We start from the raw sequence: 13,335 nt of genomic DNA on the forward strand, positions 1-13,335 counted from the left end.
GCTCTTTCCACTGAGCCACGCTCTTCATTTTCCAGGTCTTCCCCAACTTTCATTCATTCATTCAATCGCATTTATTGAGCACTTACTGTGTGCGGAGCACTGTACTAAGTGCTTCCTCATCTGCTACTCCCCAACTCATACTCTTCCTGCACCCCAAGCCTTCCTCCTGACTCTGACCTCTTGCTCATTCTGCCTGCCAAACCTGGAATATCCCTTCTCCCCAACCCCCTCCTCCCCCAACCTCAGCCCTCTCCACCTTCCAAGCCCTCTTCAAACCCCACTCCTGATTTTTTTATTTTATGGTATTTATTAAGTGCTTACTATGTGCTGTACTCCCCTCTCAGGGTCACACCTGGAGAGTTCCCACTACTCTACCACTCTCGACTACAGGAAGGAGAGTCAGGCAGAGGCATATCCATTCCATTCCTAGCTTGGGCAGTGGCTAGTGAGCGGAAGCACTCTGCTACAAGTCAAAACTCATCTTTGCTGGGCAGCAGCGGAATGGGAGAGAATCAAGGATAAAGACTCAAGTTTACTGTGTGGAAGGAGGCAATGGTAAACCACTTCTGTATTTTTATCATGAAAACTCCCTGGATCCACCACCAGAATGATTGCAGGTGGAGGTGGGGCGTTCTGGGAGAGATGTGTCCATGGCATCGCTATGGGTCGAAGACGACTCGACGGCATAAGGCAAGACATTGCGCTGTACTAAATGCTGGGATAGATACAAGTTAATCAGGTTGGACACGGTTTATGTCCCACGTGGGGCTCACAGTCTTAATCCCCATTTTCATGAGGTAATGGAGAAGTTAGGTGACTTACCCAAGGTCACACAGCAGACAAGCAGTAGAGCCGAGATGAAAACCTAGGTCCTCTCTCAGGCCCTTGCTCTTTTCACGAGGCCACGCTACTTCCACAATTAATTTAACGCCTTGATTCATATCAACTGACAGCCATTTCCGGTCCTTGTGACACCGTAAGCGCTCAGTAAATACAATTGAATGAATTTACTTATAGCCATCCTCAGCACTTGTGTATACACATATATTCAGCTGAACATTCACTTTATTCAGATTCCAATTGTAAATAATTTTAGGTCTGTCTCCCAGATAGAATTCAAGCTCCTCTTGGGCAGGGAACATGTCTTGTGCTCCTGTAGCACTTCCCCAAGCACCGAGTATGGTGTACTGTACCCAACAGGAGTTAAATAAATACAGGTAAAAAAGGTCAACCGAGAGAAAATGTCATCCTTTAGGTGGCTTGGTGGATAGACCACAGGCCTGGAAGTTAGAAGGACTGGGGTTCTAACCCCAGCTTCTCCACTTGTTTGCTGTGTGACCTTGGGCAAGTCACTTCACTTCTCTGGGTCTTGGTTACGTCACCTGTAAAATGGGAATTAAGAGTGTGAGCCCCATTTGGGACAGGGACTGTATCCAACTTGAATGACTTGCATGTACCCCACTGCTTAGAACAGTGCTTGGCACGCAATAATAAAAATAAATAAAATAATAATAATAAATAATAATAATAATAATAATAATAATAAAACAAGTACCATAATTATTAGCCTTTAAAAAATGGGAAGCTCACATAAATGAGAACAAAATGGGAGGTGAGGTACAAGTAGGAAATTAGGCAGGCTTTAAGAGTGCTCTGCAAGAATGTAATTAAATATTCTTCAAATATACCGAAAGAAGAAAACCGGAGAGGTGATCAATGCTGATCGAGGGATAAACATTACACTTGGGGATGAAAATATGATCATTGAGAGGCTCCAGTATTTCTTTAGCTAGGTACCTAGAAAGGAAATTGCTTGAGAGATTCCATACATGAATTGTTTTACCAAAGCAGATGTGACACTGGAAGAACTGCATCTGGCCAGGATGACCATCCAACATGCTTTTGACCCAACTGATGAACTAGATGTAGCAACTCACCAGGACTGTAAAGCAACCACCGAGACTTCTGAAAGAACACTGAGTGGCCTAGTGGATAGAGCCTGGGTCTGGGGGTTAGAAGGACCTGGGTTCGAATCCCAGCACAGGGTAAGCACTTAATACCAAAAAAAAAAAGGAACTTGGAGGGAAGTTATGGAACTCTTGGCAAGATTCGATAAGCTATTGTTATTGTAATCTATGGCTGGGGGTAAGGGTGTGCCAGTGAAACCCCCAGAGACAAGAACAACTCTTGAAGTGAACCTGGAATCACAGACTAGTCTTACTTCCCTAGCTGGGAAGTCAGTAAAATCGATTAAGAAGTTTAGCATCCATGAGCACTTAATTCATGAAATTCAACATGGGAACATGGAAAGACCATGACCTCACTGAAATCATGGTGGGGGTGTGTGTGTGTGAAAGAGCCTGTAGATAGAGGGAAAACCCTGAGAGTAATATGTTCAGATTTTTCCAAGATCACTGTCAAGGTTCCATTCTACAGGCATTTAGAAACTGAAGGCCATTGAATTCGATGGAATGTCCTGACACAGAGAGAAAACTGGCTAAAAGATAGGAGAGCAAATTTAGGAAGGAAGAAGTGGCTGCTCTTCCAAATGGAAAAGTCAACCAATCGATGGTATTTATTGAGCACTTACTGTGTACAGAGCAGTGGGAGAACACAATACAAAAGAGTTGGTAGACAATGCTCCCTGCCCACCAGGAGTTTGCAGTTGAGATGGGGAAACAGACATTAAAATAAATTACAGCTATGTACACAAGTGCAATGGGGCTGAGGGAGGGTGACTATCAAGTGCCTAGGTGCTGGAGAAGGGTGCGGGAGTAGGGGAAATGAGGGAAGTTTGATTTTAATAAGACTTGGAAGGAGGGGAAAGGATAGATTGTTGGATATGAAGGGGGTCAGAGGGAGGACGTGGACAAGGGCTTGAAGGCGAGGTAGACGAGATCTAGGTGTATTGGGTAGGTTGGTGCTGGAGGAATGAAGTGTGAAGGCTGGGCTGTAATAGGAGAGTAGCAAGGTGAGGTGGGAGAGTGCTTTAAAGCCCATAGTAAGGTGCTTCTGTTTTATGGGGATGTGGATGTCACTGTACCTCGATCTCGCCACCAGCCACTGGCCCACATCCTACGTCTGGCCCAGAATGCCCTCCCTCCTCAAATCAGACAGTTACTCTCCCCCTCAAAGTCTTATTGAAGGCACATCTCCTTCAAGAGGCCTTTCCAGACTAAGTCCCCCTTTTCCTCATCTCCCACGCCCTTCTGCATCACCCTGACTGGCTCCCTTTATTCATCCTCCTTCCCAGCCCCATAGCACTTATGTACGTATCTGCAATTGATTCATTCGTATTGATGTCCGTCTCCCTCCCAGACTGTAAGCTCAGTGTGGGCAGGGAACATGTCTGTTTATAGTTACATTGTACTCTCCCAAGCGCTTAGTCTGACACTCTGCCACACAGTAAACACTCAATCAATTCAACTGAAAAAATGAATGAATGAAACACCAACAGCACTAGTGGCTCAGCTTGATCCCTGCCCCAACCACGTTTCCATTCCATGGTCTGCGCCTGCAGGTCTTTACATTCCATTTGGTAAGAAATGCTTTCCCTTCCCCACTGCTTTTTCTCCCCCTCCGTCTTCCAAAACTGGGCAGACGGGTCCGTACGCTGACTTAAGGTTGACCATTCTCTTTCGGGGAAGGGCACAGGATTGGGCTCAACATTAATCCTTTCATAGTGCGTTATAGTATAGATAAGCGAAGAAAAGAATCCAGATTGTCCTAGCCAAAATGATGGAGAAGTCAATAATAGGGGAAATAATTTTGCGGCCGTTAAAACCTGTAGCAGGATGGCCTGTTTTTTTTGTACAATGTGGCCAGGTCTATGGGTCTCACATTTGTCTTCTTAGCCACACATGCACACACACATCAACCTCACCATCAATGGTTTCTTCTCTGAAGATGAAGGACTGGTATGTGTGTGTATAGATACACACACTCTCTCTCTCTCTCTCTCTCTAGCACACAGTGGTCTCAATAAATTGCACTGAGAATTTAAAATGTCTTGAAAACACTAACTCACTAATATGAAAGTGGTATTAGGAGCAATTCTTCTTTATTCCCATTTTATAATTGGAGAAACTGAATTAAAGGTTCATTGAACCAATTAAGGTTCATTGAACCTGATTCTTGCCTTCAGCTTAGAGGAAGAACAGTGAGGGTTTAAGGGTCTAGGAGTGGGACCTACTGGATAGAGCATGGCGTAGTGGATAAAGCCCAGACCTGGGACTCAGAAGGTCATGGATTCTAATCCTGGCTCTGCCACATGTCCGCTGTGTGACGTTGGGCAAGTCACTTCACAGGGACTGTGTCTAACCTGATTAACTTGTATCTACCCCAGTGCTTGGCACAGAGTAAGCACTTAAAAGGTACCATTACTACTACGGGAAGCAGCGTGGCTTAATGGAAAGAGCGCGGGTTTGGGAGTCGGAGGACGTGAGTTCTAATTCTGGTTCTGCCACTTGTCTGCTTTGTGACCTTGGGCAAGTCACTTAACTTCTCTGGGCCACAGTGAGTTCATCTGGAAAAAAACGGTGATTAAGACTGTGAGCCCCCCCGTGGGACAAGAGCCCACTGTTGGGTAGGGACTGTCTCTATATGTTGCCAACTTGTACTTCCCAAGTGTTTAGTACAGTGCTCTGCACACAGCAAGCGCTCAATAAATACGATTGATTGATTGATTGATTGACAAACTGATTACCTTTTATCTACCCCAGCACATAGACCAGTGCTTGGCACATAGTAAGCCCTTAAAAATACTATTATTATTATTATTATTATTAGCACAGGCCTCAGAGTCAGAAGAACCTGGGTTCTAAACTCAGCTCCGCCACTTGTCTGCTGTGGGACCTTGGGCAAGTCACTTAAACTCCTCTGGATCACAGTGAGCTCATCTGGAAAAAGCAGGTGAAGACTGTGAGCCCCACGTGGGACAGGGACTGTGTCCAACCTGATTACTCTTATCTAACCCAGCTCTTAGAACAGTGCCTGGCACCTAGTAAGTGCCTAACAATTACATAAAAAATTCTTAGGAATCCCTTCATTCAGTGAAGAGGTGAGAGGGACAGGAAAATCTTGCTGGGTGCCAGAAAAAGGATGTCGTGCCAGGAGAGCATTGCGGTTGTTAAGTGCCATTTGAGGGGGGTCAACTGGAGGCTAAAGATGGGTCCCTGCTGCTGCTTTTCTCTCCAGCATAGCTCTTCAACCTGCGTTAAAGAGCTGAGTTGGGGACTGCAGAGGAGGTGGTTAATAACACAAGCTGCTCCTGACTGTCTGGTTCTCTGCTCAAAACTGGGGTACACCTCTTTCAAATAGAGAAAAAAAATAGGGGGAGAGGGTGGCCTTTCTCTTTTTGGCTTCTGAAAGGTGCACTGCTAACCCTCCGGAGCCTAGGACAGAAGAACTGTTGTGATGATTTGGAATACTCTATTTCAAACCCAAACAAATAATAAACCCTTATTCCCCAGCCCGGCCGTTAGGAGTGAGTTGGCAAAGAGGAATCCTGGGAGCCTTATCTCCCGCCCTAAATGGAGAATCAAAACCTGCTCTGTACAAAATAAGCGCTTAATACCCAAGCGCTTAGTACCATGTTCTATATATAGTAAGCACTCAATGAATTCGGTCGATGGATAATATTACTGCTCCTGAGTGGCAGTGGGGAATCATTCGTTATGGGCAGGGAACGTGCCTGCTAATTCTGTTGTCCTGTATTCTCCCAAGTGTTTAGTACACTGCTCTGCACATAAGCAGGCGCTCAATAAATACCATTGATTGATTGACTGATTTCAGACACTTGAACAGAAGTATGCTGTGTGATTTTCCTCTCCCTGCATATTTTGCCCCAAGTACAAAGCTTAAAAGGGATTCCCCTATCCTAAAAATACCTTCTTTGGACCCCACTGTACCCTTGAGTTCAACATGGCCTCATGGAAAGACCCCTGGAAGTCTGAAATCCCAGGTTCTAATCCCGGCTCCGCCACATGTCTGCTGTGTGACTTTGGGCGAGTCACTTCACTTCTCTGAGCCTCAGTTACCTCATCTGTAAAATGAGGATTAAGACTTTGAGCCCCATGGGTACAACCGGATTCCCTAGTCCTTATCCCAGTGCTTAGCACACAGTAAGCACTTAACAAATGCCATTATTATTATTATATCCCGTCTTCCCCCTCCCATTCCTATCAAACTTCTCAAACGGCTTCTGTTCCACCCACTGCCTCCACTTCCTCTCTTCCAACTCCCTCTATGATCCTCTTTGATCTGGCCTCGGGCCTCTCCAAACTCACCAATGACCAATCCCCTTTCTACCCAACGGCAGAAGTGGTATTTATTGAGCGCCCACTGGGTGCGATGCACTAGACAAAGAAGCACTTGAGAAATACAAAATAAGCAAGCGACACATTCCCTACCCACAAGAAATTTACACTCGAATGGAAGGAGGCAGACCGAGAGGAATCTACAACTCTCTGAGCCTCAGTTCCCTCATCTGTAAAAATGGGGATTAAGACTGTGAGCCCCACGTGGGACAACTTGATCACATTGTATCCCCCCCAGCGCTTAGAACAGTGCTTTGCACATAGTAAGCGCTTAACAAATGCCATCATTATTATTATTATTACAACTGAAGAAATCAAAATAAATAAAGGGACAAATAAATACATATATTTACAAGAGCAGTGAGGATGAAGATGAGAAGGAATGAGTATTAGAGGTGGCTGAGAGATTTAAACCTCCCCAATCTCTCATCTGCCTTTGACACTGTGGACTCTTTCCTTCTTCTGAGTGCTCCGCATCCAGTGAGCGATCAATAAAGACGATTGACTGATCGACTGATTTCTGGAAACTCCATCTAACCTCAGTTTTACGCTGCCCCGGTTTTCTCCTGATTCTCCTCTTACCTCCGGCTGAACCTTCTCAAGTCTTTTTTTGCCAGCTTTTTCTCTGCCTCACCCCCTAATCTCAGGACTGTTTTCTGAGTCCCCTTCTCTTCTCCATTTATACTCATTCCCTTGGGGAGCTCATCCACTTCCTAAGCCTCGACTACCACCTCTGTGCAGATAACTCCAAAATGTACCTCGCTAGCCCTGACCAGTCGCCCTCTGCAACCCTCACATTTCCTCCTGCCTCTGGGACAGCTTTATCTGAATGCCCCACTGTCACCTCAAACCCTCAAAAAGGCACTCCTCATCTTCCCTCCTGGTTCTCCTCTTATCTCTCCGGTCGTTCTTTCTCAGTCTCTTTTGCAGGCTCCTCCTCCCCCTCCCATCCTCTTACTGTGGGGGTTCCCCAAGGTTCAGTGCTTGGTCCCCTTCTGTTCTCAATCTACACTCACTCCCTTGGTGACCTCATTCGCTCCCACGGCTTCAACTATCATCTCTACGCTGATGACACCCAGATCTACATCTCTGCCCCTGCTCTCTGCCCCTCCCTCCAGGCTCGCATCTCCTCCTGCCTTCATGACATCTCCATCTGGATGTCCGCCCGCCACCTAAAGCTCAACATGTCGAAGACTGAGCTCCTTGTCTTCCCTCCCAAACCTTGTCCTCTCCCTGACTTTCCCATCTCTGTTGACGGCACTACCATCCTTCCCGTCTCACAAGCCCGCAACCTTGGTGTCATCCTCGACTCCGCTCTCTCATTCACCCCTCACATCCAAGCCGTCACCAAAACCTGCCGGTCTCAGCTCCGCAACATTGCCAAGATCCGCCCTTTCCTCTCCATCCAAACCGCTACCCTGCTGATTCAAGCTCTCATCCTATCCCGTCTGGACTACTGCACTAGCCTTCTCTCTGATCTCCCATCCTCGTGTCTCTCTCCACTTCAATCCATACTTCATGCTGCTGCCCGGATTATCTTTGTCCAGAAACGCTCTGGACATATTACTCCCCTCCTCAAAAACCTCCAATGGCTACCGATCAATCTGCGCATCAGGCAGAAACTCCTCACCCTCGGCTTCAAGGCTCTCCATCACCTCGCCCCCCTCCTACCTCACCTCCCTTCTCTCCTTCTACTGCCCAGCCCGCACCCTCCGCTCCTCGACCACTAATCTCCTCACTGTACCTCGCTCTCGCCTGTCCCGCCATCGACCCCCGGCCCACGTCACCCCCCGGGCCTGGAATGCCCTCCCTCTGCCCATCCGCCAAGCTAGCTCTCTTCCTCCCTTCAAGGCCCTGCTGAGAGATCACCTCCTCCAGGAGGCCTTCCCAGACTGAGCCCCTTCTTTCCTCTCCCCCTTGTCCCCCTCTCCATCCCCCCGTCTTACCTCCTTCCCTTCCCCACAGCACCTGTATATATGTATATATGGTTGTACATATTTATTACTCTATTTATTTATTTATTTATTTATTTTACTTGTACACTTCTATCCTACTTATTTTATTTTGTTGGTATGTTTGGTTCTGTTCTCTGTCTCCCCCTTTTAGACTGTGAGCCCACTGTTGGGTAGGGACTGTCTCTATGTGATGCCAATTTGTACTTCCCAAGCGCTTAGTACAGTGCTCTGCACATAGTAAGCGCTCAATAAATACGATTGATTGATTGATTGATTGATTGATTCCCTCCTCCACCTAACTTTCCCCATCAGAGTCGAGAACCCCACCATCCTCCCTGTCCCCGGAGTCTGTAAGCTTTGAATTGACTTCTTGCTCTATTTCACCTCTCACACTCAGTCTACTGCAATGTCCTCTGGTTTTTCCTCCTCAACATTTCCAGCATCTGTCCCTTTCTCCCCACCTGAAGAGCCACCACGGGGGTCAAGGCCCTTGTATCCCGGCTCAGCTACTTAATCATCCTTCTCGCCAACCTCCCTGCTTCCGCTCTCTCTGGCCCATATTTCCCCTAGCGCCGGGATTAGTTTACTAAAATCTCATTCTGCACAAATCTCCTCACTTCTCAACGACCTCCAGTGCTGACCCGATCCTCCCTGCATCGAGCCTGACCATTAATTCTAAAGCCCTCAATCGGTTTTCTCTCTCCCACTTTCTTCTCTCAATACTCCCCAGTTTGCAATCTACATTCCTCTCAAGCAAACCAACTCGTGGTGTCTTGATGATAACAATAACTGTGGTATTTGTTAAGCGCTTACTACATGCCAAGCACTGGTCTAAACTCTGGGACAGATACAAGGAAATCAGGTTGTCCCACCTGGGGCTCACAGTCTTAATCCCCATTTAACAGATGAGGTAACTGAGGCACGGAGAAGTTAAATGGCTTGCCCAAGGTCACACAGCAGACAAGTGGCGGAGCGGGGATTAGAACCCACGTCCTCTGACTCCCAAGCCTGTGCTCCTTCCACTGAGCCATGCTGTTCCTCTTGATCTTGTCTCTCCCACCACCAACTTCTTCCTCATGCCCTCCCTTCTACCTGGAACTCCCTTCTTATCCAACAAAACACATTTCAGTCATACTTATTGAATGCTTACTGTTTGCGGGGCACAGTACTAAGCATGTGGCAGAGTACAACACAACAATATAATAAATTCTCCTCCATTTCTGGGATCATAGCTCCTCCGGGCACCTCCCCCAAGTAATCTCTAATCTAAATTCTGTTGTATTGTACTCTCCCAAGCACGCACTTAGTGCAGAGAGTAAGAACTCAATAAGTACCACTGAATGATCAATCCCACAGCACGTATGTACATGTCAGTTATTTATTTTTTATATTGATGACATCTATCTCCCCCTTTAGACTTTGAGCTCGTTGTGGGCAAGGAATGTGTTTATTGTTACACTTTTCTCTCCCAAGCTCTTAGTACACTGCCTTGCCCCTCGGTTAATTCATTCATTCATTCGTTCATTCAATCATTGCCAGTGCTCCCACAGATCTCAAGTTACCAAGCCAGCACTTAAGTAAGATGATGGTGTTACTAATTCCATCAGGGCAGCAACAGAATAAGCATTTGGCGACACGGTACTTGTTTAAAAACTTGTGAAAGTTTGAGGGAGGAAGGTGATTTATTAATGGTACTTAGTGGGCGCTTAATCCGCAGAACACTGTATTGAGTGCTTGGAAGAGTACAATTTTTTAAAACTTGGTGCCTAAAATTAGTCAGGTTTCTAGACATTTCATGCTACATCTTTCTCCAGTAGCAGAGATAATCGAGAGTTGGATAAATACTACCAGTTACAATGTGGCAGGCTTTTACCTAGACTTTACCTTACGGAAAAAGTTGGTCGAACCAACTGCCTTCATTTTATGCTCTAAGTTAAAGAGTTTGAGACTGCGAGATTTCTTAAGATGCTGGTGTTGAAAGTCTCACTTGGGGTAAACAAGTCGCCTGCACCTTTTACAAGGGACAGACTCTTTCTTAAACATTCGTCCCCGTTTTCCCAAGCACTCTTTAGAGAACACCAAATTATCCCTCCTTTCTAAATGAGGGTGCTTTGTGGGGTTAAGGGGACAAAGAGTAGGAAGCAGCCCCCATCCAGTCTTTTCTTTAAAGATTCCTTTAGGGCAGGCAGAGGGCCTCTTTTTATGATATGTAAAAGGCTCAATTGACTGTGAATGTTTATTGCATTTTGCACCTTTTGCCCAAGTCGAGGCTGGGATGAACAAAACAATCATGACATCGATTCCAGAGAAGGATATTATATTATTACCTTTTTGCGTGTTGCCGATCCGGTCCCCCAGGTAGCACGTTTCCTTAATTCCAAACTCGGGTTTTCCAGTCCTAGGAGAAGACAAGGGATCTCGCTAGTGCTCGGTCCAGGTCTCGGATGTAAATTTCTCTCCATTTTCGGCTGTTAATTGTGCCTGCTTGTACGCAGAAGTTAAGCAAAGCTCTCCCAGTTTCTCTAGGGTCAGCGGGAGAGGTAATAATCACCTCCTGGAGGTGAATTTTTTTTTAAAGATATTAGGGCTCACCCATTGGAAAGGGAGAAACACGGCGTGGTAGCTAGAGCACGGGCTGGGAATCGGAGGGTCATGGGTTCTAATCCCGACTCTGCCATTTGTCTGCTATGTGACCTTGGCGAAGTCACTTCACTGGGCCTCAGTTACCTCATCTGTAAAACGGGGATCAGAGCTGTGAGCTCCACGAGGGACGGGGACTGTTTCCCTGTACAAAGTGCTGGGGTGCATACAAGCACAGACCCTGCCCCAGGTTATATTGTCATTAATTCCCCTTTTTTGACTGTGAGCCCATTGTTGGGTAGGGACCATCTCTATATGTTGCCGATTTGTACTTCCCAAACGCTTAGTACAGTGCTCTGCAAACAGTAAGTGCTCAATACATACGACTGAATTAATTAACTAGGGCATTTGTAAAGAAGCAGCGTGGCTCAGAGGAAAGAGCCCGGGCTTGGGAGTCAGAGGTCGTGGGTTCTAATCCGAGCTCCGCCACTTGTCAGCCGGGTGACTTTGGGCCAGTCACTTCACTTCTCTGGGTCTGTTACCAGCGCTTTGAACAATGCTTCGCACGTAGTAAGCGCTTAACAAATGCTATTATTATAATTACCTCATCTGTAAAATGGGGATTAAGTCTGTGAGCCCCATGTGGGACAACCTGATCACCTTGAATCTCCCCCAGCACTTAGAACAGTACTCAGCGCGTAGTAAGAGTTTAAGAAATACCATTATTATTCTAATCCCGGCTCTGCCACTTGGCAGCTGTGTGACTTTGGGCCTGTCGCTTCTCTTCTCTGGACCTCAGAGACCCTGTCTGTAAAATGGGGATGAGACCTATGAGCCCCACGTGGAACAATCTGATGACCTTGTATCTCCCCCAGCGCTTACAACAGTGCTTCGCACATAGTAAGTGCTAAACAAAAACCATAATCAGTATTATTATTACCTCCCCTGAAAATGGGGATTAAGTCTGTGAGCCCCACGTGGGACAACCTGATCACCTTGTATCTCCCCCAGCGCTTACAACAGTGCTCTGCATGTAGTAAGCGCTTAAGAAATACCATTATTATTACTACTATTATTATTATTATTGTTCTACTGAACATGTGAAGTGATTTGGGCTGGCCACTTCAATTCTCTGGGCCACTCTAGTCTGTAAAATGGGGATGAGGCCTATGAGCCCCACGTGGGACCGCCTGATGACCTTGTATCTCCCCCAGCGCTTACAACAGTGCTCAGCACGTAGTAAGCGCTTAACAAAAACCATTATTATTATTATTATTCTAATGAACATGTGAAGCGATTTGGGCCGGTCCCTTCAATTCTCTGGGCCTCAGCGACCCAGTCTGTAAAATGGGGGTGAGGCCTGGGGGACCGCCTGATGACCCTGTATCTCCCCCAGCGCTTAGAACAGTGCTCAGCACGTAGTAAGCGCTTAACAAAAACCATGATTATTATTAATCTAATGAACATATGAAGCGATTTGGGCCGGTCCCTTCAATTCTCTGGGCCTCAGTGACCCAGTCTGTAAAATGGGGGTGAGGCCTGGGGGACCACCTGATGACCTTGTATCTCCCCCAGCACTTACAACAGTGCTCAGCACGTAGTAAGCGCTTAACAAAAACCATTATTATTATTATTATTCTAATGAACATGTGAAGCAATTTGGGCCAGTCCCTTCAATTCTCTGGGCCTCAGTGACCCAGTCTGTAAAATGGGGTGAGGCCTGTGGGACTGCCTGATGACCATGTATCTCCCCCAGCGCTTACAACAGTGCTTGGCGTGTAGTAAGCGCTTAAAAAATACCATTATTATTATTATTATTATTCTAATGAACATGTGAAGCGATTTGGGCCGGTCCCTTCAATTCTCTGGGCCTCAGTGACCCAGTCTGTAAAATGGGGGTGAGGCCTGGGGGACCGCCTGATGACCTGGTATCTCCCCCAGCGCTTAGAACGGCGCTCAGCACGTAGTAAGCGCTTAATGAAAACCATTATTATTATTATTATTAATCATCAATCGCATTTACTGAGCGCCTACTGTGCGCAGAGACCTACTAAGCGCTTCATGATTAATTAACGATAATAAAATAATATAATTAACGATGATAAAAACCGACCTCCCTTCCTCTCCCTCCTCGTGAGGCGGCGGAGGCCCCAAGAGGGGCGGGCACGAGGCCCCTGACAGGAATGGGGGGGGAGGGGCGGGTTTTGCGCACGGCTCACTCGGCCGTTAACGGCCGCGCGCGCGCGGGCTTGTTTACGCGCGTGCGCGACCTGCCGGAGCCTCCCCCCCCCACCCCCCCACCCCACCGCATTCCTCGCCGCCTCCCCACCGCGGCCCGCCATTGGTCCGCCTCCCGGCCAATCGCCGGCCGGCTCCGCTTTCACCTGCCTTTCCAAATAAACAAACAAACCGTCGCCCGAGCGCGCAGGCGCGCCCCTCCCTCCCCCCCCCCGCCCCCCCCGCCTCGGCGCTTCCCGCGCGCT

The 13,335-nt window shown here is 47.2% G+C and overlaps 1 long non-coding RNA gene and 1 other non-coding gene across 2 annotated transcripts in view; one reads left to right on the top strand and one right to left on the bottom strand.

Moving 5' to 3' along the window:
- The window catches only part of LOC119929652, a 152,594-nt gene extending 139,565 nt beyond the window's left edge, over nucleotides 1-13,029 (bottom strand). Inside the window, exons 1-2 of the long non-coding RNA XR_005451573.1 lie at nucleotides 12,966-13,029; nucleotides 10,600-10,670 (exon numbers count right to left, since the gene is read on the bottom strand). This is a non-coding gene — a long non-coding RNA (uncharacterized LOC119929652). The remainder of the gene's footprint in view (nucleotides 1-10,599; nucleotides 10,671-12,965) is intronic.
- On the top strand, nucleotides 335-471 carry LOC119930287. The gene has a single exon (XR_005451769.1). It is a non-coding gene; the product is annotated as a small nucleolar RNA SNORA7 (small nucleolar RNA).
- Nucleotides 13,030-13,335: the final 306 nt, after the last annotated feature.

This window comes from Tachyglossus aculeatus, chromosome 6, assembly GCF_015852505.1.
Source record: "Tachyglossus aculeatus isolate mTacAcu1 chromosome 6, mTacAcu1.pri, whole genome shotgun sequence".
Taxonomy (NCBI): Eukaryota; Metazoa; Chordata; class Mammalia; order Monotremata; family Tachyglossidae; genus Tachyglossus; species Tachyglossus aculeatus.